General features: G+C 54.0%; 1 pseudogene; it reads right to left on the minus strand.

Moving 5' to 3' along the window:
• Positions 1-1,841: 1,841 nt before the first annotated feature.
• Positions 1,842-24,102, minus strand: LOC103298028 (protein PRRC2A-like; annotated as a pseudogene).
• Positions 24,103-25,782: the final 1,680 nt, after the last annotated feature.

Raw genomic sequence — 25,782 nt, forward strand, 5'->3', positions numbered from 1 at the left:
TCCCTAGGCCGCCGCAGCAGCACCACCGAAGCGCTGCGGGAGCGCTCACGCACAGTGACAGGTTCTCTTTGGGCCCCAGCTCTTCCAGAGTCTAGAGCTCCCCAGAGCACAAGGAGCAGCTGAGCAAACCTGGCAGCCAGCCATGCTCTGGAGCAGCCCCTGCGTGTTGAGTGTTTTCTGTGTGACAGGAGCTGGGGAAAATGACAAAAAAAGAAAAAGACACAGACTTTGCTATTTGGGAGCTCAGGTGGAGTGGAGACAGACAGCTAAACTGAACTTTCCTCGCGAAGGGTGAGGTATTGCCTATACCTGAGCCTTTCCAGTCCATGAAGCCGCTCTAAAAGCCTCACAGCCCACCACACCAGGAAGGATAGCTCGCCCCACTCCCTGCTCTGTCCGTGTCCCTGTGATGTTGCAGTTGCTCATTTAAATCCCAAACCAGCCCGGATGCCATAGTGTGATGCTGAGTGTTCACAGCACTCTCCTGGGCTTTCCTAAACTCTGACCCCAGGTAAATGGTTTTATGGTTGTGACCATTGGTAGATTTAAAAAAAAAAGTCAAAACCCGGTTAAGCTCTGAGGCTACCAGTGTTGTAAAGTCTATAATTATTTGGAAAGTGGCCAGCTGGGAGCCGGGAAGGGTTAAAGTTGTGTCTGCCTCTGGAGAACCAGAGGACTCTGCATCCTCAGGAAACTGTCAACCGCTTGTGTTCACTGTCCTCCACGTCCCAGCATCCTTCTCCTCCTCTTCTGTCTCCTGCCCTTGGCCCTGCCTGGATTCTGGAGTGTGGCCATGGACAATGTGCTTAGAGAGGCACTGCCCCATACCTGTTAGAACTAGAAGCCCCTCTGAGGGCGTGCAGAGGAGCCTGCCTTGACAAGAAGTCCGTTTGTTCTTCTTGCCCACAACTCATTTGAAATGGTTTGGCTGAAAACTATTATTCCTGAATCTTGGTCGGTTTTTACAGGAACAATGAGGTGTCCTGTGACCACTGCCTCCTATCGTCACTGCAGAAGAGCACACGTGAGCTCTGGAAATGGCCGGGCACTGTGCGAATGAGGCCTTGCCATCTTAACCAGCTACAAAGACATGTGGGATCTCACATCCAACCCAAGATCCACTCTCACCTGCCCTTGCCTCGTCTTCTCCTGTCTGAATTGCACCCATGAGGTAGGCACTCAAATGAGCTGAGCAAACAGATGTGAAACCGAGATTCAAATAATACCCAGGTAACAATGGCTAATGCTCACATGCATCGCCACTGGGTGTTTCCTTCAAACCCTACAGAGCAGACTTGGCATGAACATCAAGATGAGTCCATTCACTTCCCCCCAGTTTGAGAATCCTGCCATGACGGGCACTCCTGCGGCAATGACCCTCACAGAAGCTCACGCAACAACAGGAAGCTGCTCAGCCCAAATTATGCCTAAAACCATGCCAGATGGTGCACACCAGGGGTCAGTAAACGTAGAGAGTGTGTGATAAATGCGTTTGCATTTTATTTTCTCCTTAAAAATAAAACAGACACACATACCAATACAGAAAAGCAGATCCACTTGACGTGAGAGTGATGTCCAGATCAAAGCTCCCAGTAGGATGCAGTGGGCTTCTACCTCTGTGGTGTGGATGAGGAGGGTCACTTTCACCATGAGGTGTCCCATTCGGCTTCCTTCTGAGAAAGCCCCTTTGGGGATCTGTGTGTGCCCATGTGTTCGTTCCTGCTGCCGAGGCCTTACTGAGGCTGGCTGGTCGGCTCGGGCGGCCACGTGGCAGAGGCTCCTGCACTTCCCGCTGCCCAGAGCTCCTTTCCTGCTGCAGAGAACGGCAGTGTGGGAGGAGGTCAGACCTGCGGACAGAGACCAGATAGACTTTTGTCATCTCGCCTTTCTGAAGAGATGGTACAACAGCGTTTAGATTTTAAAAGTTAACTAGCCATCAATTAATCCTTGGAGGAAGCTCAGCCAAGGGCACTGTGATTCTGTCCGATGCCCAAGGTTAGGGCTGTGCTGTTTCCGTGTCTGTGAACAGTGTGGGCCAGCTGACCCCTCAGGTCTGTCTGGCTCTAAGGTGCAGACGTCATGAGGCTCACGCCCTCTGGGTGGTACATGCTCACATCTCAGAGGAAGTTCCACCTCTGGGTGGTTTCCAAAGGCTGCCATGGTGTCTTAGGTTTGCTTTTTAGTCCAAGAAAGTGACCAGGCTCTTCCTGTCTTAAAAGCCAAGAAGGCAGGTTGGACATGAATTGCTATGGGTCACAGACCATCAGCTCCTCTCACTTGGCCCAGAGATGGCTTGGTAGTGAGTAGCACCATTACAGAGGGACTGGGCATGGACCAGGCATGCCTGCCCGAGGCCAAGGGGCAGCCTTGGGTTCCCAGGGTCACAGCAGAGAAGGGGGAGGGGATGAGTTGGAGAAACTGAGTCCAAAACTTGAAAGGAAGTGGGAGGCAGAGAAGGGTGGAGGGTGACAGTTGCACAGGGACCTAGAAAAGCTGCTGGGTTGATGCAGCCCAGAGCCCGGTGCCTCACCCACGGGACAGACTCCACGTCCCTCCCTTCTCTTCCCCATGACCTGTCACCCGAGGCCCTGCCTGGGCTCGCCCTGCACAGCCCTGCCCCACACAGCCTTTGGGGAGCTCCATTCCTGGAGGAGAAAGGGGGAGGCTGCAGACAGGAAGTCTCAGGAGGAGGAGGCAGAGCAGGGCCCACCAAGTTAAATGGAGGGAAGAGAGGGAGAGACCCCCAGGACTGGGAACAGAGATGGGCGGGTAAGGAGGTCCATGTGGAAGTGTCACCATTGGTTGAAGTAGAAATCCTGACCCCATTTTACAGATCCCAGCAGAGTGTGTGTGTGTGGGAGGGGGAGGGGGGGGGGGGGAGGGGGACGGGGCGAAGACAAAAGAGGGTGTGAGGGGACTCGATAGATGGAGAGCAGTGACATTTGATTCATGGCTTTTTTATTTTTATTTTTGTTAATATATTTTTATTGATTTCAGAGAGGAAGAGAGAGATGGAAACATCAATGATGAGAATCGATCTGCTTCTTCCCGCATGCCCCCTACTGGGGATTGAGCCTGCAACCCAGGAATGTGCCCTTGACCGGAATTGAACTCAGGACCCTTCATTCTGCAGGCCGTGGCTCTATCCACTGAACCAAACCATCTAGGGTGACCTATGGCCTATTTAAAACTGCTGCAGTAGGCTGAGCAGGGGTCTTACCACGATGGTGTTACCTGATAATGAGGCTGTCTCTCCTTATGTTGGGGTAATCGGAACTGCAGTGAAGTAAAGACACACCCATGGAGCCTGCAAAGGGTTTCCATGCACACGATGCAATTTACTTTGTGTGGCAGCTGAAGAGGGTGAGCAGAGCCTTGGAAGGACATGAGGTCTCTAAGACCAGGGGCTGGAGGGAACGTGCATGCCGAGCATTCCGCACCCTCAGTTACAATCTCTATATATAAAGTGTCCAATTGAGGGGTTGACTGACCAGTCGCTATGATGGGCACTGACCAGCAGGGGGCAGAAGCTCCAACTGGTAGGTTAGCTTGCTGCTGGAGTCCAGCCAATCAGGACTGGGCAAGATGGGGATGGGCACGCCCTGGAGCCCTCCTACAGTCCTTCCCTGCCACCGGCCTCAATTGGCCCTGACCTGGACTGGGTGAGATGGCCCTGATTGGCCCTGATCCACGGCCAGGCAGAGGGACCCTACCCATGCACGAATTTCATGCACCGGGCCTCTAGTGTTATATATATTTTATCACAGTAAAAAGTGATTACATTTAGAAACCCTGACACATGGCATAAAAATGTATCAAAAATCACCAAATTGTACAGCTTAAATGGGTGCATTTTTTTTGTACATAAGTTAAGCCACAATAAAGTTGATTTGAAAAGAAAAAAAAGCCACCACCACAAACCAGGAAGGTTGAAATAAAGTCATAGTGTAGGGGGAAGGATGAAGCAAACTCAATGAAATTTGCTGATGACTAAAATAGTGTTAGACAACAATTTCTGACAGACTGAGTTTTAGCCTAATGGACAGATGCCCAGAGGTTAAACCTCAGGCATGTCCTGCCTCCCTGTGGTGGGGATTCCAGCCCTGGTTGGGCTGTCCAGTCGGGACTTTGCATGGCCCTGCTCTGCACCCGGCTCCCTTCGGGGACTTGCCTGGTCCAGCGTGGTCTGTGTGACCGAGTACTCCTCGATGAGCAGGCTGTCCTTGTGGGAGATGAGCAGCCGGAAGATCCTGGCCAGGGAGGAGGAGGGGACCTGGAACTGGAGCAGGTTGTGGTGCCTCTCCCTCTGCACGCTGCCCGGGAAGTTCCCCTGGAAGAACTGCTCCACGGGGTTCAGGTCGGGAAGCAAGTCGTCCTTTGGAGATTTGATCTTCATTGTGACGATGTAGCCATCTCCGAACCTATGGACGCCCACCACAGCGTGGTACAGGCCCGTTAGTAGTTGGGTCTAAGGCAGTCTCAGAATCAGGAATAGACTCATCAAAAGTATTGGGGATTAAGGTCACCCTATAAACCTTTTGTGCATGTTTAGAACTAGGAGGAAAAGACCCATGATAGTTCCTGGGGGAAAAGTGTGATATTAGTTTTAAAGGTCTAAATGTCTGTGTGTGATGCAGTGGGTCACCAGACCTATGTCACAGCTTCCTGGGTCCAACTCCTGTAGTGAACTTTCCTCTCGGGACTGCTTTCACTGTGTCCCATAGATTTTGGGTTGTTGTGTGTTCATTTTCTTTTGTTTCCAGGATGTTTTTTATTTCTTCTTTGATCTCATTGTTAGCCCATTCATTGTTTAATAGCATGCTGTTTAGCCTTCATATATTTGAATGTTTTTGAGTGTTTTTACTGTAGTTGATTTCTAATTTCATGCCATTGTGACCTGAGAAGATGCTTGATATTATTTCAATCTTCTTGAACTTTTAGAGACTGTGTGGTAGGCTAAATCACTTAGGGCGGGTTTTTTTCTTTACCTGCCCTCTGGCTGTGGGGAGTGGCTAGCTTCTCTCAGGAAAAATGGCCTTTGGTTTGGGGGTCTAGGACCAAATGCTCCTGGCTGCTGTTCTTTCAGGTTGCCCCACAATGCTTCCCAGGCCAGCCTCTCTTTAGGCACCTAGAGTCCACGTCTCCCTCCCTGCACCAACCCTCAGGTGAGTAGTTGCAAATGAAAACTCTGGGTTTAGAGAAAAGAAAGAAAACAAACAAACAAAACTGTGGCTTTCTCTCCAACTGGCTCTGCTCTATGGGCTTCAGGCTCTACTGTGGCCAGCAGCCATGCATCCTTTCACAGGTGGATTTTATGGGGGCTGTTGGTTTTGGCACAGGTGCTTGGGGCTGTGGAGCCTAGCCTGGGTTCTGGGCTTCTGTCTTCTGAGGGGACACACTCTCTCATAGCCAGGATTTCCCTCCTCCCTCCCAGCCCGCTGGCCTACTGCCCCTGGTAGCTGGGTCAGCTTCTCTCTCGATCTTGCCTTTCCTATCAGCCTCCAGGTGTTTTCTGTCCTCTTTTGATATAAGTCTCTTCTTTAGCTGGACCTCAGCTGGTAATTCCAGGTGAAATTTCTCCAATTTAGTGGTATTTCCAGTCTGGCCCTTGCATGAGGTACATGACTGGCTGCCTATTCAGCCACCATTTCCCCCTCTCCGATTTAGTCTATTCTTAAATCCCTAGGATTTTCAGAATAGTAAATGAACAATGGCTTCAACTTCAAGTCACTGGCTGCATTAGCCCCTAACAAGAGAGTCAGCCTGTCCTTTGTTGCTTTGAAGCCAGGCATTGACTTCTCTCCAGCTATATTGCATCTTCTTCCAATATAGAGCCCCTTTGCCTGCATTGAAAATCTGCTGTTTAGTGTAGTCACCTTCATTCATTATCATAGCTAGATCTTCTGGATAACTTACTACAGCTTCAGGCTCAGCTCTTGCTGCTTCCCCTTGCCCGGTTATGGTATGGAGGTGGCTTCTGTTCTTAAACCTCATGAACCAGCCTCTGCTGGCTTCTGCTTATCTTCTGAAGCTTCCTCACCTCTTTCAGCCTTCCCAGAACTGAGGTTAGGGCTTTGCTCTGGATTCAGCTCTGGCTTAAGAGAATGCTGTGGCTGCTCTGATGCTGTATCCAGCCCACTAAAGCGTTCTCCGTATCAGCAATAAGGCTGTTTTGCTTTCTTATCATTTGTGTGTTCCCTGGGGGAGCACTTTTCATTTCCCTCCAGAACTTTTCCTTTGCATTCACAACTTGGCTGCCTGTGTGGTGCAAAAGGCCTAGCTTTCAGGCTATCTTAGCTTTTGACATGCCTTCCTCATTCAGCTTAATCATTTCTAGCTTTCTATGTAATGTGAGAGGCCTGTGACTCTTTCACTTAAACACTTAAAAAAAACCACTGTCAGGTCATCAATAGGCCTAATTTCAACATTGTTGTGTCTTGGGGAATAGGGAGGCTTGAGGAGAGGGAGAAAGGGGAATGGACAATCAGTGGAACAGTAAGAACACACACAACATTTATCAATTAAATATGTCATCTTACACCAGTGGTGCCCTGAACAACTAAATAGTAACATCAAAGATCATTGATAACAGATCACCATAACAAATAGTACAATAATCATAAACACATTTGAAATATTATGTGAATTACCAAAATGTGACACAGAGACAAAAAGCAAGCAAACCCTGTTGGAAAAACAGTTGCTGATAGACTTGTGGGATGTAGGTTTGCAAGAAACCTTCAAATTTTTTTAAAAGCACATTATCTATGAAGCACGATAAGGTCACGTGCAATAAAACGAGGTGTGCCTATATTTAATGTCAGTCCAGTTAAAATTCCCGGTTTCTGGAAACTGCACAAAGTGATTTTATTTTTAATTTTTAATTTTATTTTATTATTAATATTTTTTTAACAAATGGCCCCAGTAATGGGGACCAGGGGAGCAGGGAGGAGGGGAAGCGAGGCTCCAGCCCCACAACCCCTTCCACCCATCCCTTTCCCCTTATATGTTTATAATTTACATAAAAGGCCTGGGGGGGAGGGGCAAGGGGAACTCCTTCAGTGGGTGGAGGCCACCTAGGCTCCTTGTCCCCTGGGGGCCCAGGCTCTTCTGTCCGTAGGGAAGACCCTTGTCAGGAAGGTGGCCCTGTCTGCTCCCAAGGTTTCGGCATCCAGTGTAGGGCGTCAGGTGGGGAGGCCTGCTGGTGAAGGTCGATGTGCTGGGTACGGAAGACATCGCTATAGTGGAGGGTGGGGCTTTGAGATGGGAACTGAGGCCAGAGAAAGACCTTCCAGCTGGGGGAGAACAGATGATGTGGCTCCCCTAAGGTTGCTGTTCAGTTTTTGATAATCCTGTTCAGTTTTCGAATGACTTTAGTTCTACTGGGTGAAGCTCTGTTTGCCCCAAGCTAGGGGGGAAGGGCCTGGCAGGTGAAGGCAGCACCCGAGAAGCAGGTGGGGGCCGCACAGCCAAACTGGGGTGCTGCAGAGCAGGGCCCACAGGTAACAGAGAAAGGGGAGGTGGTGGCAGGGAGCCAAAGTTCACCACAGGCAGCCGGGAGTCCACCATGGGTAGAAGCATCTGCTGGGCAGCCCTTGAGGGGAGGAAGCCGCTCTGGCCACCAGGCTGTAGAGCAGCAGAATAAAAATCTGCGTGGGATGGCAGATCCTGGAGCACCTGAAGCAAGGGTCAGGCAGAGGGCTAGGGCCGAAGGCTGGAGAATAGAAGAAGGAAGGTGGAGGGTAGAGAACTCCAGCCGGCAAGTTCTCCAATTCCGCTGAGAAATCCAGAAACTGGCCCTTGACAGCTACCCCTGAGAGCAGGGGGAGTGGAGGGGGGGGGGGGGCGCCGGGCCCAGGGGGAGGTGCAGGGGCTGTGACCTGTAAGGGTGCACTGGTGTCCCAGAGCAGAAGCCTCCTTTGTTGGGATGTAACTGAGTCTATGGCTCCCCCTGAGACCTGAGAGCTGAGAGGCCCAAGGCTGCCATACAAGATCTCAGGGTACAAGCGCTGGCCTGAGGAGCTGGGCTCTGGGCCACGGTGCCCAGGACCCCGGTTCTTGGGTTGGGTTATGGCTCAGTGGAGGCAGAAGCACTAAGGAGCAGCTTCCAGTCTCGGGATATGGGAATGGCCGCAGTGACTGATGCCTTTAGCTCTTTCTCTGCTTTTAAACTGTCTCCTACCCTAGGCGCAAGTCTGAGTCCTTGTCACCGGTGCCAAACTGGCCCGGGGGACTGGGCCGATGCGATGGCCGCAGGGAGGCAGTCGTTCTGTGCCAATGGGACCAGCAGGCAGAGGCTGCTTCCGGGGCAGCTCCTTTCTGTCCCCATGGGAGAGGACCTCTCTTCAGAGCCAGGTGGACCCTCACCAGGAACAGCATTCAGGCGTGAGGGGCCTCCAGGCCGCTTCGGGGGGATCCCTCTGGCCCCCTTGAGTCCTCCATCAGGGGAACGTCACTGGCAGCAGGGACCTGATGATACCTCAGAATCCCCACTCAGGTCCACCCCCCTGTCAGACTGACTCCTGTCCGTGGCAGTCACGTCCTCAAAAGGACTCAGGGGCTCCATCCAGGGCTCCATGGGGCCAGGCTGGTAACTCTTTCGACTAGTGGCAGTGTGTAAACGATTCCAGATGTGAGCGGTCAGGGCCTCCGTCCCTGTCCCTGCATCTCCAGACTCTCCCTGGGGGCCTGAGCCCTCGGGTTTGGGGCCAACGAATCCAGAGCTATGAGAAGGTGGCAAAGATCCCCCCTGCAGCAGCTCTTGTTTTCTGGGAGGCTGCTCCTGCCATTTGGGGGAGGAGGGGAGGATTAACCCCGGCAGCTTCCTGGGGAGTCCTGTCCACCCCCCTCACCATCGGCCCTGGCTCCTCAAAGTGGAGTTCCGAAATGAATCCAATGCCGTGTTGTTGGCCCTCTGAGGGTCATAGTGGGTTGGGGGCTGAGGGGAGGGGCCTTGAGGGGCTTGGGGAGGCTCAGGCTTGGGCCTTGGGTGCCCCCCTGGGGCAGCTGCACTCCCCTGGGCCAGAGCCTCTCGGGTGCCAGCAGAGTGGCTGTGGGTCACTCAGTCCAGGCGGAAGACAGCAGAACTGCTAGGCGCCCTGAGGAGGTAGAGGAAGCCCCACGGGCCGCTCTTCCGGAAGGCAAGGCAGCTTCTGTTCCCTCCAGGACCTCCTCCAGCTCCTCTGCCCCGCCTTGCTGCTGGGGCCTGGCTGCTGACTTGAGAAGCTCTGCTTGCTCAGATCCTTGGCTCCCTGACTCCGGTCTCCACGACATGGTTGAAATGCCTGGCCTGGCTCTGCTGTCCCTGCCCCCAGAAGTTCCCAGAATTTTAGGGGTCAGCAGTGCTGGTGGGGGAGCCTCCTTGTCCCCTCGGCGCTCACTGGCAAAGTCAGTGCTCTCGGATGCAGTCTCTCACTCCTCAGTGGCCTGGTCCGAGTTCTGGTTTGACCGATCAGGAGACTTGGCAGCTGCCCGGCACCACTGCTGTTGTGAGGGCCTCCTTGGGTCCAGGGTGGAGGCTGGAAGGGCTGGGGCAGCGCGCTTGCCCTCGGCCCCTCTGGCCGCACTCTCCCACTCCTGGCTCAGCCTCCAAAACCGGGGTTTATGTCCTGCTGCTGAGCTCTCCTGTGTGGCCTCCTTCGGGCCCTCCCCATCTCCCACAGCCAGGCCCAGGTAGCTGCCTGCACCGCTGCCTCCTCGGGCCATGGGGGACCAGGGCCCTGGGATCAGCTCCTCTTTCAAAGGCTCCTTACTTGGCAGAGGACCAGCTGGAGGCTTCTGGGGGGCCAGAGACTTGGCTGGCGGTTCCAGTCTGGTCGAATGGGTGGAGGGGGCCGCCCTCCCCCTCGGCTGAGACAGCACCCCTCTGTAAGTGAAGACTCGCCCATCTCAAGCAGCAGAAAAACTGGCTGGGGCTGGTGAAGGGGGAACAAGAGGGACCTGAGTGAGGACACCTTCCTTGGGTGGGGGGGGCCTCCTTGTCCGAGGGGGCCTGATTACTCTCATGGGCCTCGCTGCCTGTTTCTGAGCCCCATTGCTGGTGTTGCTTGGGGATCTCACCACACTGGGAAGCCTCACTTGGGTCTCTGGCAGTGCGGCCTCGGGGCGCAGGGGGTGACTGGGTCCTCCTGCCCCACCTGCATGCCCATCATCTCCAAGAAACTCTCTGGAACTGGGACTCTCAGCTTCAGCCCCCCCCCCCCCCCCCCAGGTCCTTGCGCCCGTAAGTCCCCCGGAAACCTCTCCCTCTGGCTAAATACTCACCTCACCCCGACTGGCCAGAGGCAGAAACCACTCTCTCACTGGAGGTTCCCACTGGTAGGTGAGTCTCCTTAGGGCCCATCTTCCCCTTTGCTGTCTTGCGTGGGTCTGGCTTGGGGACTTTGAAGGTTTCATCCCCCTGTTCCAGGGGCTTGGGAGGCAGCTCTTGGTCTTTTGTAGGTGGCGGGGAGGACTCTCTGCGAGCCAGAGGGGAGGGGGGACTTGGCCTCCAACTCCTTGTTGGGCTTGCGTTTGGCTCTGGACCTGTTAGCTGTGGAGTTTCCTCTTTGGGGGGTCTCTTTCTTGGGTGGGAAAGCTTGTATCTTGGCTGCCTCATCATTGCCTGGGCGCCGGGGAGTGGGCGGGCCCTGGGACAGTGGGCTCCTCCAGAGGGAAGTGAAGGATGGTTCCCAGGGGCTCCATTCTCAGGAAAGCCGGGATAACTGGCCAGATTAGGGTGGAGGGAGGCAGCTCATCTCCTTGTCCGGTGAGTGGTGGGGTAAAAGTGGGGAGGGTGAGCGGGTGTGGTAGCGAAGACATCTCCTACCCTCTCCAGGCCAACTTAGCGTCCACTGGTGGGGCGCCCCGATCCCGTCAGAGGGGCCTGCATGGCGCTCAAATGGCTCTGAGCTTGAGCCTCCACTGTCTGAGCGCTCCCGGGGAGCTAGGCCAGAGGGGTGCACACCAGGAGGGTAGAAGTCCAGAGGGGGTCGGCCCTGGGGGAGCCGGGGTTCACATAAGGAGGAATCATTATCCAGCAGGGGTCAAAGTTCATCGGGGGCATGGGTGTGGGCCGACCCGAGCACCTGGGTACAGGGGGGCTTGGGAGGTGGTGGCTGTGGAGCCGGCACAGCCCCGATGGCACAGGCTGTGGTGGTGATGGGGGTACTGGGCGATGGCACAGGCTGTGGTGGTGATGGGGGTACTGGGCGATGGCACAGGCGGTGGTGGTGATGGGGGTACTGGGCCGGGTGGGTCCTGTTGCTGCTGCTGCTGTTGCTGCTGCCACTGGAAACGAGGAGGTAACGACTTCTGATATTTGGGGTAGCCCAAGCCCTGCCTGGGGCTGCTGGGTTCCGCCTTTGGGGCTGGGGTGTGGCAGGAAAAGGAACCTCTTCTGGTGGTTCAGGGCCCTCTTCTGAGGGCAGCTGGGGTTCCCCTGGGCTGGCTTTGAAGCTGCCTCTGCTGGTGCTACTGGTGCTGCCGCCACCACTCGCCAGGACGGGAGATGGAGCCACACCGGAGTGGGGCTGCCGGCGGGGAGGAGCCTGAGCTGGCTCTTCCCGTTCTTTCCCTGGGGTTGGGGTGCTGGTGAAGGCGCTCAAAGTATGGGGAGTGCTTTGGGGACAGCAGTTGGTGGTGCAGGGGCAGGAGGGGCAGGAGGGGCAGGAGGGGCAGGGGGTGGGGGGGGGGGGGTGGCAGGCTGTGCTGTGAGCCACTTGCCAGGTGCCGCAAACTTCTCATCAAGCCACCTGAGCTGCTCCGCACAGGCTGCCCAAGGCTCCTCCCGCACGCGGCGCTCCTCTCCTCCGCAGCGGCTCCACGCGCTGCCGCCACGCCTCATCCTTGTCTTCAGGTGCTGGGGGCCTGCAGGGTGGGACCCCACCATCCGGGCAGTGGCGGTGAGGGGTGGGGTGGGCTTTGGTGCAGGAGGCCCCGACTGTCTCTGGAGGCCGAGAGGTCTCTGCCCGGGCCGTCTTGGGAGGGGGTGGTGACGGCCAGCCTCGTGCCCTGTTCGCCATCTGCTTCGGGGGCCGCTCCTCTCCAGCAGCTGCCTCAGCTCCCTCCTCCTCACCGAACTGGAGCTGTTCAGTGGAGTCAGCCTCCTGGTTGGCGGCTGCCCGACCCTCACCTTCCTCCTGGTCCAGCGGTCAGGCCCCTTGAGATGATCTTCTTTAAGGATGGACGGCCAACCCATGGGCTCTGTAAGGCACATGGGGCCCTGGGGCCCTCAGAGGTAAGGACCCCTCAGGGTGAGGTATGGGAAAAGCCCCGGGGGTCCATAGGGCGGAGGGGTGGCAGATATGGGGGATACAAGGAGGGCGTCATTCCCGGGTAGGGAGGGAACTGGGGTGGGCCGGAAGGCGGCAGTCTCCCCGGGACCATGACCCTGGTCAAGTATGGAGTCCAGGCCCTCCAGCTCATCAGGGCCACGCCCACGCCTGTCCCTCCAAGTTGTAGAATTTGGGGGGCGGAGGGGTGGTCTGGGCCAGAGGACTGTTCCGACCATTCAGCAGACTCCCTCTCCTTGGCAGCCTGGTGCTGGTCGCCAGCCGCCTGCAGCATCGGGAATTCCTCTGAGAGAATCGTGACAGGAAGCTGATGTCCTCCACCAACTCCATGTGCCCAGGACTGTACCCCGCATGCTGCTGGGGTCCACCCGGCTGGTCGGAGGCAGGCGTCTGTGGAGCCGGCAGTGGCTGCCACCCCCGCGGCCGAGCGGCTGAGGCATCGGAGCCCTTGGGGTCCGACGATCCTGTCTGCTCGCCCAGCCTGTCCGTCTCTCTGCACTGGTGAGACCTGGGGGTCACGGCCTTCATTCCCGGCTTTCGGGCTTGGAAGGCTGGCTGCGGGGGGCGTATGCCAAGTCTGCAGGCCAGGGCGCGGGAAACAGCGCGTGTCTGGATCTCTAAGGACTTGCCCTTGTACGCATCCAACCGGTGGGGCGAGGAATACTTCCTTCCATCTTTCCCCTTGGCAGTCGACCCCCGAGCGATCTGACATTGTATTTCGCCGGAAGCTTATTGAGCACGATGGGTCCTCCAGGCAGCTCCCCCAAAACGCGAGGGGGCCTGGCCGGGTGCCGGGATCCAGGGCCGGTCTAGGTGGGGCGAATGGCGTCTCCCATCTCCCGTCTCACTGCAGGGCTCGGACTAAGGGCCCATCCAGGCAACTGCACAAAATGATTTTAAAGTTGATGTGGAAAAATAAACATGTGAAGGAATTGTCAAAGTAATAAAAAATCTCAAGAGGGGATTCGCCTACCAGATATTACAAGGTAGCTGAGTAAACGCTGCCATGGAAACAGCATGTGCTGCTGTGGGAAAATGGAGCCTTACAGCATCTGGAGGCACATCTGAGCCCGGTGCCCCCGGGAACTGGGGGGTCAGGAAAGGGGCCATTCACTTTGACAAGGAAAGGCCACAAGGTGACCCAGAGTTATGTTGTGACAAAGCAACCTTAGGTCCTATGTCAGTGAATGAAACATAAATTCAAGATGGCTTGGAAATCAAAATACAAAGCAAATGAAAATTATAAAATTAGCCTAGAATATGGAGGATGTTTGTTTAACCTTACAGTAAGGAAGACTCTTTAAAGCAAGACAGTGTAAAAAGAGAAAACAGCTAATTTTCAGGAAAAATCACTCCAGTAAGATGACAACCTACCTCCGTGCAGATGAACCCGGGTTGTGCTCTATTTACTGTGGAGATAAATGAAAATACATAAAATAAAATAAAAATGTTGCTGACACTCAGCTTATCTTATATAAATTCAAGTCAATTTTTACTCGATTTTGAGTGCTGGCCCCTCAGAGACTCCTGGGCCCAAGGAAAGGGGACAGCACCTGTGCGCTTCCTCCCAGCTCTGGTGACCGGAGCACCTGTGTTTTTCACTTTCCTTTTGTAAAAACCGGGAATGGGATCGCTGCTTCATGTGGTAAATACTTATTTCAGTTTTTAGGAGGATGGCAAACTGCTTTCCAGAGTGGTGTAACTTTCCTTTCCCACTAGCAATGTGGAGATCAGCGTCACCAATACTTGGAACTGCTGGCCTTTTGATTTTAGCCTCAGAGTCTGTAGTGGTACCTTCTGCTATTCATCTGTGCCCCTAGTGCCAAATGAGGCCAACCATCATTTTTTAAAATCCTCACCTAAGGATATATTCTTATTGATTGATTTTAGAGAGAGGAAGGGAGAAAGAGACAGACAGAGAGAGAGAGAGAGATAAAGAGAGAGAGAGAGAAATGTTAGAAAAATTGATCCGTTACCTCCCTTACATGCCCAACTGGAGATGAAACCCACAACCTTTTGACGCATGGGCTGATGCTCCAACCAAATGAGACACCCGGTCAGGGCAATGTCGGGCATGCTCACATGAGTCCACCTTGGTAAACCGTTGTTTTGCTCCTTAAAAAACGTGGTCATTATTCTCATCATTGAGTTTTGAAAGTTTCTTATGTATTCTGGATACAAGTATATGATTTGTAATTATTTTATTTGTACCTGTTGCTGCTATTGTCATTTTCTGAATGGTGACTTTTGAGATAAAGTGTTTTAGTGTCTGATGAGCAGCAGCTCAAGACATGGACCTACCAGAGTCAAGCCCAAGCAGAGTGAGTATAGAAATGATGTAACACAAACATGCACACCACACACACTCACACTCACATGCACCTCATCACACACACACCACACACACTCACACTCACACGCACCTCAGCACACACACACCACACACTCACACTCACACGTACCTCAGCACACACATACCACACACTCACACTCACACGCACCTCAGCACACACATACCACACACTCACACTCACACGTACCTCAGCACACACATACCACACACTCACACTCACACGCACCTCAGCACACACATATCACACACTCACACTCACACGCACCTCAGCACACACATACCACACACTCACACTCACACGCACCTCAACACACACACACCACACACATTCACACTCACACGCACCTCAGCACACACACCACACACTCACACTCACACTCACACGCACCTCAGCACACACATACCACACACTCACACTCACATGCACCTCATCACACACATACCACACACTCACACGCACCATATCACACACAGTCACACTCACATGTACCTCATCACACACATATCACACACACTTACACACACATAGGACCATGCCCACACAGAAGCAAAGAACTGTGACTAGGTGGTGCTAGCCACAAGGTGACCTTGGGCCTCATCCCAGCCCTGAATAAACAGGAATGATGAAACAAGGGCACATCCATACCTCTGGCCATATTTGTATACGAAAAGACGGAATTTTGTTTCTTGATGAGGCAACTGAGCTCTGTCTGTGGCTTCGATTCCAATAATTGTAAGTGCTCATCCCCTTTGACCCTAAAAAGGAGAAAAGAGGAAAAGGTCAGTTAGGAACCATCACCCACTGTAGGCACCTACCCAGCTCCCCTGAGCTGCACCCTGGGGCGTCAGGTCCTCATCCAGCTTATTGGGGAGCTGCTGGACAGACGGCGACTGCACAGCCCGCCTGGCCTTGGGGCAGCAGCCAGCAGCTCCTCACACTCTCCTGAGCCTGCTGTCCCCACCCCTGGTCCCTGGAGGGGCCGCCCTGCCGGCCTCTCAGCCCAGAGAGTAAATATGGACCTATGAGTGGTGCCCGCCCAGCGCACTAGTAATTGAGCTGAGACACTGGCTCCAGCATGGGACAGGAGCAGCCCCCTTGGGTTGCTCGCCCAGGTGCGGGGAGCTCCATGGAGCAGAGCCTCCTGCCCTGGCCTGAGCAGTCTCGACAAGTGCTGTTGCTCTCGTTGTGTCTGGACCTGACTTATCTGTCCTGATTCACTCCACCTGGCTCCTCCTGCATTCTTCCAGCTTCCCGCCCAACCTGGGAAACAGCTGGAGGACATAAACTTGCACGTGGGTATATTTTAGTGCAGAGGTTGGCAAACCGTTGCTCGTGAGCCACATGTGGCTCTTTGGCCCCTTGAGTGTGGCTCTTCTACAAAATACCATGGCCTGGGCGAGTCTGTTTTGAAGAAGGTCCATATTTACTCTATGGGCTGTGAGGCATTAGAAGAAGTTTAAGTTTAAAAAATGTGGCTCTCTCTCTCTTGCCCTGGCCGGTTTGGCTCAGTGGATAGAGCGTCGACCTTCGGACTCCAGGGTCCCAGGTTCGATTCCGGTCAAGGGCACGTACCTTGGTTGCGGGCACATCCCCAGTAGGGGGTGTGCAGGAGGCAGCTGATTGATGTTTCCCTCTCATCGATGTTTCTAGCTCCCTCTCCCTTCCTCTCTGTAAAAAATAAAATAAAAATGTGGCTCTCAAAAGAAATTTCAATCATTGTACTGTTGATATTTGGCTCTGTTGACTAATGAGTTTGCCGACCACTGTTCTAGTGGGTTTGCACAAATACCATCAAAATCAGCTTGTGCGCATGTCCTCTGTCTCCCAGAGCTCACACTTACTCTGAGTACATTTATGTAACACATTGAACTCTGACATAACGATAAAGTAGGGGAGGCACAGCACACAACTTTAAACCTCAAGGTTAGGAACTTTGAGGCCTGAGTGCAAAGTTCATGCTTTAAAAGGATGTCCACCAGTTTTCCCTCCAACATCAGCTCGGGGCAATTTCTAGAATCCTGCTCTTCCTTAATTTCACCCAGGATGCTCTCTGTTCCATGTCCCATGACTGTGGCTTTTCTTCTCTGTCTGCAGTGGGCACTCTCCACGTCCTGCGTCTTCCCAGCAGATCTCACCCTCACAGTGTCTCTCCCTGAGGACTCATCAGGATGCCCCTGTCCCAGGCTTCAAATGGCAGCGTCCAGCTGCAAGCGGCTTCCCATGTGGCCCCTGCAGTGCCCCCTGCAGCGTGTTGGTGAATTGTGGACTCTGTCCTCTGGAGTGCGGAGTGCTTCTAGTGACTCGCAGAAAGGGCAATGGGACCACCTCCACGCCTGGGTTAGAGAGGCTAGCTTCTGCCTTGCTGTCCCCTCTCATCCTCTCATTTGCTCAGCAGCCGAGTTATGATTTGCTGTGTCATGCTGGAAGATGCATGTGACAAAGAAGGGAAGGGGTCACCTGCCCAAGACTCCTGAGGACTGACCCTCCAACAGCCTGGTGATGAGCCCGGAGTGGGCCTCCCTGGTGAGATGAGACCACAGGCCCAGCCGGGACCTTGACTGAAGCCTCACGAAAGACCTGGGGCCAGAGGACCAGCTGAGCTGTGCTGGACTCCTGACCCACATGTACTGTGAGGTACTGCACATGTGCTTTTAAGTGCTGCATTTTAGGCTAATTTTCCTACACTGAATATGCCAACTTCACCTGGCATTTACTCTTTGGTGTCCAAATGCCCCAAAGTAGACATATTCAATCTTGAACTCACTATGCTTCTCCCCTCTCAGGGGTGTCTTTCTGTCTGCCCCTCCTCGCCTCCCCACTTGCCTGAGTTAGAAACCTGTAGGTCCCAGTCCTCAAATCTCCACTTAGTCATTATGCCCTGTGGATTTTGAGTTCTCTAGTCCTCCCATTTGTGCCTGTAAACGCATCCTGCATGTCCTGAATGTCTTACTGGCTCCCAGCCTGGCTTGCCTGTCCAGCTGGCCGCCTCCATGCTACTGTGCACCCTGCTGGAGAGGCGCTCTTTCCCCAGATGTCCCTGACCCCATCACCCACTGCTCCATCACCCCCACCAGAAGCTTTGGGAAGAGCCTGGGCCGGCCAGGGCTTTGGGCACAGTTCCTATGCACTTCCATGGCGCAGCTGGCCTATCCCCGCACTAGGCCAGCTTCTCTCTGAGGCTACAGGTAGGAACCTTCCTGACTTCCCAAGAAAGGCTTCCCAGGGCAGGGGAAGCCCCGCCCTCCCCTATTCAAGGACATTGATGCAGCTGCCAGGTGCCCTGTGCTGCCACCTTGTGGACAGGAGGAAACCACCAGTCCTGCAGCTTGTCTGGCTAGTGGACACCCTGTCACTGAGTGGAATGTTTTCCTTGTTAGGATTTTGATGAGTGCTTTTCTCATTTCCCCTGTTCCATTTCCATGGTTCTAAGACCTGGTCCTGACTTAGACCCTATGTATCTCTCTGAACATGTTAATCTACTACTTTTTAATCTTTCGTGTTTTCTGCAGTTCTTAGAACAGAACTGGCCCTGCTGTCTCTCAGAGTGAGGGTTTGCCCTTTGGGCACGGAGCTTGTTTCTGGCCAGGTCACATGTGAACAGGAGGGGAAAAGACTAGCCAACCTGGACCGGGGCTCGGGGGGCTCGTACTTAGGTAAAGATGGAAGATGAACAGTTGCCCGATCAACAGGAGGCTGATGAGGTCCAACACCAGCACCAACACCGCTATTATCACAAACACTGGGGTCTTTGCCTCTACGTGGAAATAGGGCAGGAACAGAAGCCATGTGTTCTGACTCTTGATGTCTGTGGAGAGAAGACACAGGCATTCAGCGTCCACTGACATGGTAGCACCTCTCCTCAGGTGAGCACCACGGACAGAGCTTGGCAGGGGGAGGGAATACCAGCCTAAAGCAGGTGACCACCTTCCTGTCCAGGTGACTATCTCCCAGCCCAGGAGAAGTCTTCCTCCTCAACCAAGTGAGCACCTGCCCACCCAGGTGAGCCCTTGCTCCTTACTCAGGTGTGTGCCTGCCTTTTCCTAAGTGCCCTTGTAGCCCCCGCTGTCTGCAGTGGCTGATATGATTCCTCCGTATGGATCTAGAAGGTGAGGCTGAGGGAGAGTGACTATGTCTAGGTCACAGAGCCTGACCCCTGTGCCTGAACCCCACACCCGCCCTGTCCTGCAGGCCTGCAGACCCCTGTGCCTGACCCCCACACCCACCATTCTGCACCAGCCACTCTCACACAGCCCTGGAAGGCTGCAGCCACCCTGGGGGCTGGGTGGCGGGGGGGAGGCGGGGGCCCATTTATAGGGCATCTCTGCAGAGCTGCTCACAGCCACACAGCTTCCAAACATGAAGTGCAAGAAAAGTCTTGAAGGCTAGTGTGGGCGGAGTAGCAAAGATGGAACTCATTCCAGACTGGAGGGTGGGCTAAGACAGAGGAGAAACATGAGGGGAAGCTATCAGAAAGCAGCAGCACGTACCTTTGTACTGGGGATCCGTGCGGAGCACAAGTGGGTCGACCTGATACTGGATAACAATATATAACAAGACGGAAACAACACACAGCAGCCAGGCCGATGCGGATGCTAAGGAGCTGAAGAACCACCTGTGGGAAAAGCAGACACGGCTCAGAGCTGGGACAGTTGCCCTGAATCACAGTGACCAGCACCAGCCCATCCCCACATGTGGGGGGCTCAGGTGCCCAAGCAGCCTAGGACACGTGCCTGACCTTGGCACGAGCAACCCTGACCTTGAATGCTGCTCTGATTGCCTGGTAGAGCTCAGCCCTTCATTCTCATGCTGACTTGAGCATTTACAGTGCTAGGTGACGTCAGTGATTCGTGACCACTGATCACACCTACAGTTTTATGTTGCCTTACAACATACAGATGGTGATCTCATATAATCTCCACCAGAGGTTGCAAAAAGGGGGACCACCCTCAGCTTACAAAGGTAAATTGACTCACAGAGATGGGGTGCTACCTGCCCAAGCAGCCTGGCCCACCTAGAACTTCGGTGCAAGTTTCCATGGTGTCCCCATCCTCCAGCCCATGGGCCAGCCTGCTTTTCCCTGCTCCTCCTTATTCAGGCCAGGGCTCCCTCCCAGCCAGGACCCCTTGCATCCATCCTCTGTGATTGGGGCCTGACAGCTCAATGGACAGAAAGCAAAGGGACCCAGACCAGCAGGTCAAAAACTCTCCAGCCTAGTCCGAGCCCTGAGGAAGGGGCTGCTCCTCTCCAACCCTATAAGGGTCTCCAGCGATACACGTTGTGAGGACAGACTTCACACGGCATGTCCGGGGTCAGCTCCATCCAAATATGTTTCAGAACCAGACAGGGAGACAGGAGGGACCCTGAGCTCCATTGTACGGAATAATGGCCCATAGACCCCTCTGCCCATGATCCCCCATTATAACCACCAGGCTCCCAACCTGCAAACCCTACTTCAGGGCCCCTTTTACCCTCCCCTACCTCTCAGCTCCCTCACCCGTAATTCCTGCTCCCAATACAGTTGTTGAGCCATTTGCAGTGATGGTCAAAGCCAGCGATGCATTTGTTGCAGGCCCGGCAATGTTTGGCTTTCTCGCTCCTGAAAGGAAACGTTTGGGAGAAGCAGCTTGTCAGCACCCTGTGCAGGTGAAGAGAGGGGTGAGAGTCCCCTCAGCCAATAGGGGGAACAGGCAGCAGCAGCCCCAGTCAGAGCCAACTGTGTCCAAGTGGTGGGGCGGCTGCCCTCAGCCACGCCTGCCACATGGTGCCAGGGTTTGAGGCCTGGGGCCCGGCTAGGACCTGCTCTGTGCCCTGTGCCCCACCACCAGGCTGGCCACTTAAGTTCCCAGGGCCACGGGAGACCCAGGTACCTGACCCGCCCCGAGAACGACTGGGGCAGGGGGCCCATCTGAGAAACTCCAAGAAAGACAGTGCTGTCTGGCTCCTAGATCAGCAAGGGGCCGGGAGGCGGTGTATGTCTGAGGTCACAGCACCAGCTGCTGCATGTAAACAGCCCCTGCTTCTATGGGGAAGCAGCATGGCACTGCCCTATGAGGGGCTATCGCCTTAAACTTGGCAGTCCACCCAGTGGGTGCAGGGCCATGGTGCCGCCTGGCTTGGTGCCCCAGCACTCACACGGTGACCCCACATAGGCAGCAATACAGATCTTCTATGACATGGTGTTGTTTGGATCTGTCGAACACGGGCAGTGGTTCACCGTAAATCTTATTCCTCACGCTATCCTCTCCTGGGTCGATGGAGACACACACTAGGTACACTATAACATGGAACAATAGCATTCCGCCGCTCACCTGTGGGAAGTGTGTCAAGGAAGAACTCAGGCCTGGCCCTGCACAGCACAGCACAAGATGTCCAGGCCCTGGCGCCTGACCAGGAGCTGTGGGCACAGCTACCGGCAGGCACCGAGGCAGCCTGTCTTGCCCCTCATTCTCCCTCCAGGAAGGACAAAGCCGACCTGCTGGAAGGAGGCTTTCACATTGGGCCACGGTCCCGCAAGGGGCTAACAGTTGCATTTCTAAGGGCGTGTGTCCCACGAGCTTCACCAAGGGAAAGGCCTGTGTGCCCATGTGGGCACCAAGCGGCGCTCTGAAGGCCGTGGGCGAGGGGCAGCCAGCCTTATTGAGAATGGACAGGAAGTTGACCAGGTGGCTGTGTGGCATCTTCTCCGGGAGCAGGAGAGGCTGGGACTGAGCTGTGTGGCCCAAGGCCTTTGCTCCTATGACTATGCTCCGCTCACACACCAGACCACTGCCAGGGAGTGTGAGGGCAGCATTCCCCCCACTGGGACCCTCAGCCTGAAAGTGGAGGTGCCGGGGGCACCGGTTCTGGGCCTGCCCAGTCAGCTCTACAGGGATGCCAGCGGCCAACTTCCCAAGCCTTTCTCAAACTGCTATGGACAGGCAGCCTCCCGGAACCTGTCCCTTGGGAACAAAGAGGTGAGTCCTCCAGGGGAAAGGGACTTTGATTTGTAACCCCTCCCCACTCTAGACCACAGGCAGGTGATGCCAGTAAAAGGATACTCCATACACGATGTACTTCCACATGCCAGGCAGCATGGGAATAAAAATGCCAAACATGGCTAAGGCCAAGGTCACAAACATGGCCCAGGATACTGCCTGGTATCGGTGGAGGGGCTTCGACCAGCCGTTCACTCTGGACAGGCGAGGCGGCAATGTCTGCTGTGCTCTGCTTGCGGGTTCTGGGAGGACCCTTCTCTGGCTCCTGCCACAGCCGTCCATCTGCAAGAGGAAAAGCGGAGCCTGGCAGGCCCTGGGCCTCCTTCCCACAGCCACCCCTCCCCCCACCCTGCCTCTCCTGGGACCACTGGTGGTAGCAGAGGTGGCAGGGCTGGGGCTGGGCTGGAGCAGGCAGAGGACCCTGCACAGGGGAATCCAAGGCACTCCTGCGGAGCCTTCCAGGCAGCCACGACACAGCTGTGGCAAACCGCTCTGAGAGGGAATGTGGCCCACAGGGCTCAGGAAACGAAGGGGCACCCCCCCCCCCCCAGCACCCAGGTGTGGGCCCTGCCCAGCCCTCGTGCCCAGGGAACAGCCTACAGTGATGCAGACAGCTTAGGTCAGGGTCAGGAGCATGGCCCAGGCCATCAGATAGGAGGGGCTTTATAAACAAGTCTGGGTCTTGGTCATAAACGTGCATGGACTCTTCAGGAGACCCATCAGTGTGAGATGAAAACCCGGGTCACCACCAGGCCCTCCTCCCCGGGGGCAGTGAGGTAAGGCGGGAATAGATAACTGCTGGTGTGATGAGGTGATCTTTTATTTTATAGAAGTCCTCCCTCAGAATTCTTCCTGCAATTTCCCCTTAAAAACAGAACCAGAGGCCACAATTCCTGAGAGTCCTGTGTTATTTCTTGTGCAGGGATAGGGAAGGCCTGTGACCTCTGGGCATCCAGTATCTCCCAGGTAGAGAGGGTGGGAGGGAACTGGGGCCCCTTGTGCCCAGTCAGGTGGGCAGGAGCCCCAGGAAAGGAAAGGACTGGGAGTCAGAGGGACCGAGGAGCATTTGAGATGTGGGGAGGGGGTGTGTGGTATTTCACAGCTGCTACTGTGGACTTTCAGAAACCTCTGCCACATTATGCCTCGTGCACAGAACTTCATTGACCCTTCAGAATAAAGCATATAGAAAATATAGTTGATATTAAGAAATATTCTCAGGCTCCTCTTATTAGTTGGGAATTCCCTTGGGAATTTTCCCCAGAGCACATTTTGGCTGCTGTCCACTGCTTTTGGTCATCCACTGTGGTTCTCTGGTGTGACAGCAGGTGGACAAGGGGCCGTAGTTGCCCTGAGCTTATTTGGGTTTCATGACAATCTCAGGGACACATGAAGAGAATATCACTTATATAAACAGGGCAAGATACGGGGATGGCTCTTGGGCAAAACACAGAAGGTAATATCAGTATAAAAACAAGATTTGAAAATAAAACGATCATGCTCCTAAAAGAAATAACAGAAAAAAAGCATAGCTAACAATCAAAGTCCAGAGAGGAATATTTAAAAAAAGACAGAAAGAAAGAAAGAAAGAAAGAAAGAAAGAAAGAAAGAAAGAAAGAAAGAAAGGTTATCTATAACAGATGGATACCTCAAACTTGTAACTGGATGCAATTTTGTACAACATAATACAGAGCAAGTCTACAAGTTCTGAGAATCTCTGGAACTTAAAATATATTCAGTCAAAGTATCACAAAAGTGTGAGAGCAAACTGGAAGCTCCTAAAATGTGTGAGAGTGAAAGTACACGGAGAAGGTTCTCACCATGAAATCGGAAAATTACCCACAGTGGTGAGCAAATGAATCTGCAATTACTTCTGAATCAAATCTACAAGGAAATCAAGTTGGAACAAAGCCTGATGGCACAGCTATCAGTCTTTGCAGCTGTCACAGGCACCCTTGGTCAGAGGGCAGACGAGAGCAAGATGGCATCTGCCAAAACTATGTGCGCCAGGCAAACACTTACCCCCAGCTTCTTAGGAGACATAAATGAAAGCAGTGACTGAAGTCCAGAGTGGTCTGAAGTGTTGCGTGGGGCTCCCTCAGTCCGTCTACCAGGCTCCCCAAGGTTTTGGGTGGAGCTCTGGCTGGCACTGATGGTGGTTTCCCACGATGTGGTAGAGGATCCCTGCAGGCTCTGTTTGGAGATGTCCCAGGCAATGCTTGGGGCTCTCCCAGTCCCTCTACCAAGCTCTCGAAGGTACTGGGTGGAGGTCTGGCTGGCACTGATGGTGGCTTCCCACGATGTGGTGTAGGACCCCGGCAGGCTCTGCTTGGGGGGCTTCCAGGCAATGCCTGGGGCTGTCTCAAGTGCGCCACCAGACTGCCCATGGTGTTGGGTGAGGCTCTGGCAGGTGCTGCTCTGAGCTCCTGAGGGTACTATCTGGGGCTTCTGCAGGCACAGCTGGGTGTTCTTACAGGTGCTGTGCAGGACTGTTCCTGTTGCCATGCCTGGCCTCCTAGCCTGTTTGGTTGGGCTCTTCTGGGCACCACGTGGTTCACTCACAGGCTGCATGGAGCTCTCCCAGGTGCTTCGCTGGGCTTCCACAGCTCTGCACAGCGCTATGGGATGTAAATGGATTCTGTAGGTATAAAGGGTATGGATTGCCATTCCCTACCCTATGGTGCTGCACACCCTCATGTCACTGATTCTCTCTCAGCAGGGCCTGCTCTCATCCTATATAATAAAGAGGTAATATGCAAATTGACATCACACCCACATGCAAGATGGCCACCCCCATGTGGTCACAAAATGGCCACCACAAGATGTCCAGTAGGGGAGGGCAGTTGTGGTCGATCATGCCAGCAGGGGAGGGCAGTTAGGGGCAACCAGGCAGCAGGGGAGGGCAGTTGGGGGGACCAGGCCTGCAGGGGTGGGCAGTAGGGGGCAACCGGGACTTCAGGGGAGGGCAGTTAGGGGTGACTGGGCCTGGGCCTGCAGGAGAGGGCAGTTGGGGGTGACTGGACCTGCAGGAGAGGGCAGTTGAGGGTGACCAGGCCTTCAGGGGAGGGCAGTTGGGGGAGACCAGGCCTGCAGGGGAGGGAGGGCAGTTGGGGGAGACCAGGCCTGCAGGGGAGGGCAGTTGGGGGTGACCAGCCTGGCAGGGGAGCAGTTAGGGGCCATCAGGCAGGTAGGCAGACGAGCAGGTGGGAGCCAGCAGTCTTGGATTGTGAGAGGGATGTCTGTCTGTCGGTTTAAGCCTGATCCCTGTGGGAACTGTCCTGAACTGGCAGTCGGACTTTCCCCAAAGGTTCCCAGATTGGAGAGGGTGCAGGCTGGGCTGAGGGACACCTCCCCCCAGTGCACGAATTTCATGAACCAGTCTCCAATTTCATGCTTCTAGTCTCCATTAATAAAAGCCAAGTGTAATTTTCACCCAGCTTGAAATATGTGTGCTGCAACCTGCACAGTGAGGTTCAGGATCTGAAGGAGGGGCTGATACACAAATGAAAATGCTATACAAGAAATAAAAATTTGGCAGGCATTGGAGGGCCAGGTGGAAACCTCTTTCTTGTAGAGGCACCTGAGTTCTGGCCTGGTCCACTTTTTATTTACTTGAATACACATTTTCCCTTTAGCAATGCATACAGGCAGATCAAATATAAAGTTTGGTAAACAATGTAAAGATTATCAGGTCTGGAAATCTCAAGCCATTGCAATCACAGCGGGATTCAGCCCTGCTGAGTATCAAAGTCCATTGGCCTTCCAATGTTTCTTTTTATTTTAAATATATATTTTTATTGATTGCAGAGAGGAAGGGAGAGGGAGATAGAAAAATCAATGATGAGAGAGAATCATTGATTGGCTGCCTCCTGCATACCCCAGGAAATGATCCCTATTGGGGATCACCTGTAACCCAGGCATGTGCCCTGACTGGGAATCGAACCTGGAACCCTTCAGTCCGCAGTCTGATGCTGTATCCACTGAGTCAAACCAGATAGGGCCCTTCCAATGTTTCTTAACTGCTGTTTGCTTTAGCCTCCAGCATATGTGCAAAAGGGAAAATGTGTATTTAATTCAAATTCTTATCTCTTGGGAGATCAGATAGTTAAAAAACCTGGGATCAAATACCTGACTTCTTTTTTTAAGTTTAATAAATCTTTATTGTTCAGATTATTACAATTGTTT

The sequence above is a fragment of the Eptesicus fuscus genome, chromosome 9 (assembly GCF_027574615.1).
Source record: "Eptesicus fuscus isolate TK198812 chromosome 9, DD_ASM_mEF_20220401, whole genome shotgun sequence".
In the NCBI taxonomy this organism is placed as follows: domain Eukaryota; kingdom Metazoa; phylum Chordata; class Mammalia; order Chiroptera; family Vespertilionidae; genus Eptesicus; species Eptesicus fuscus.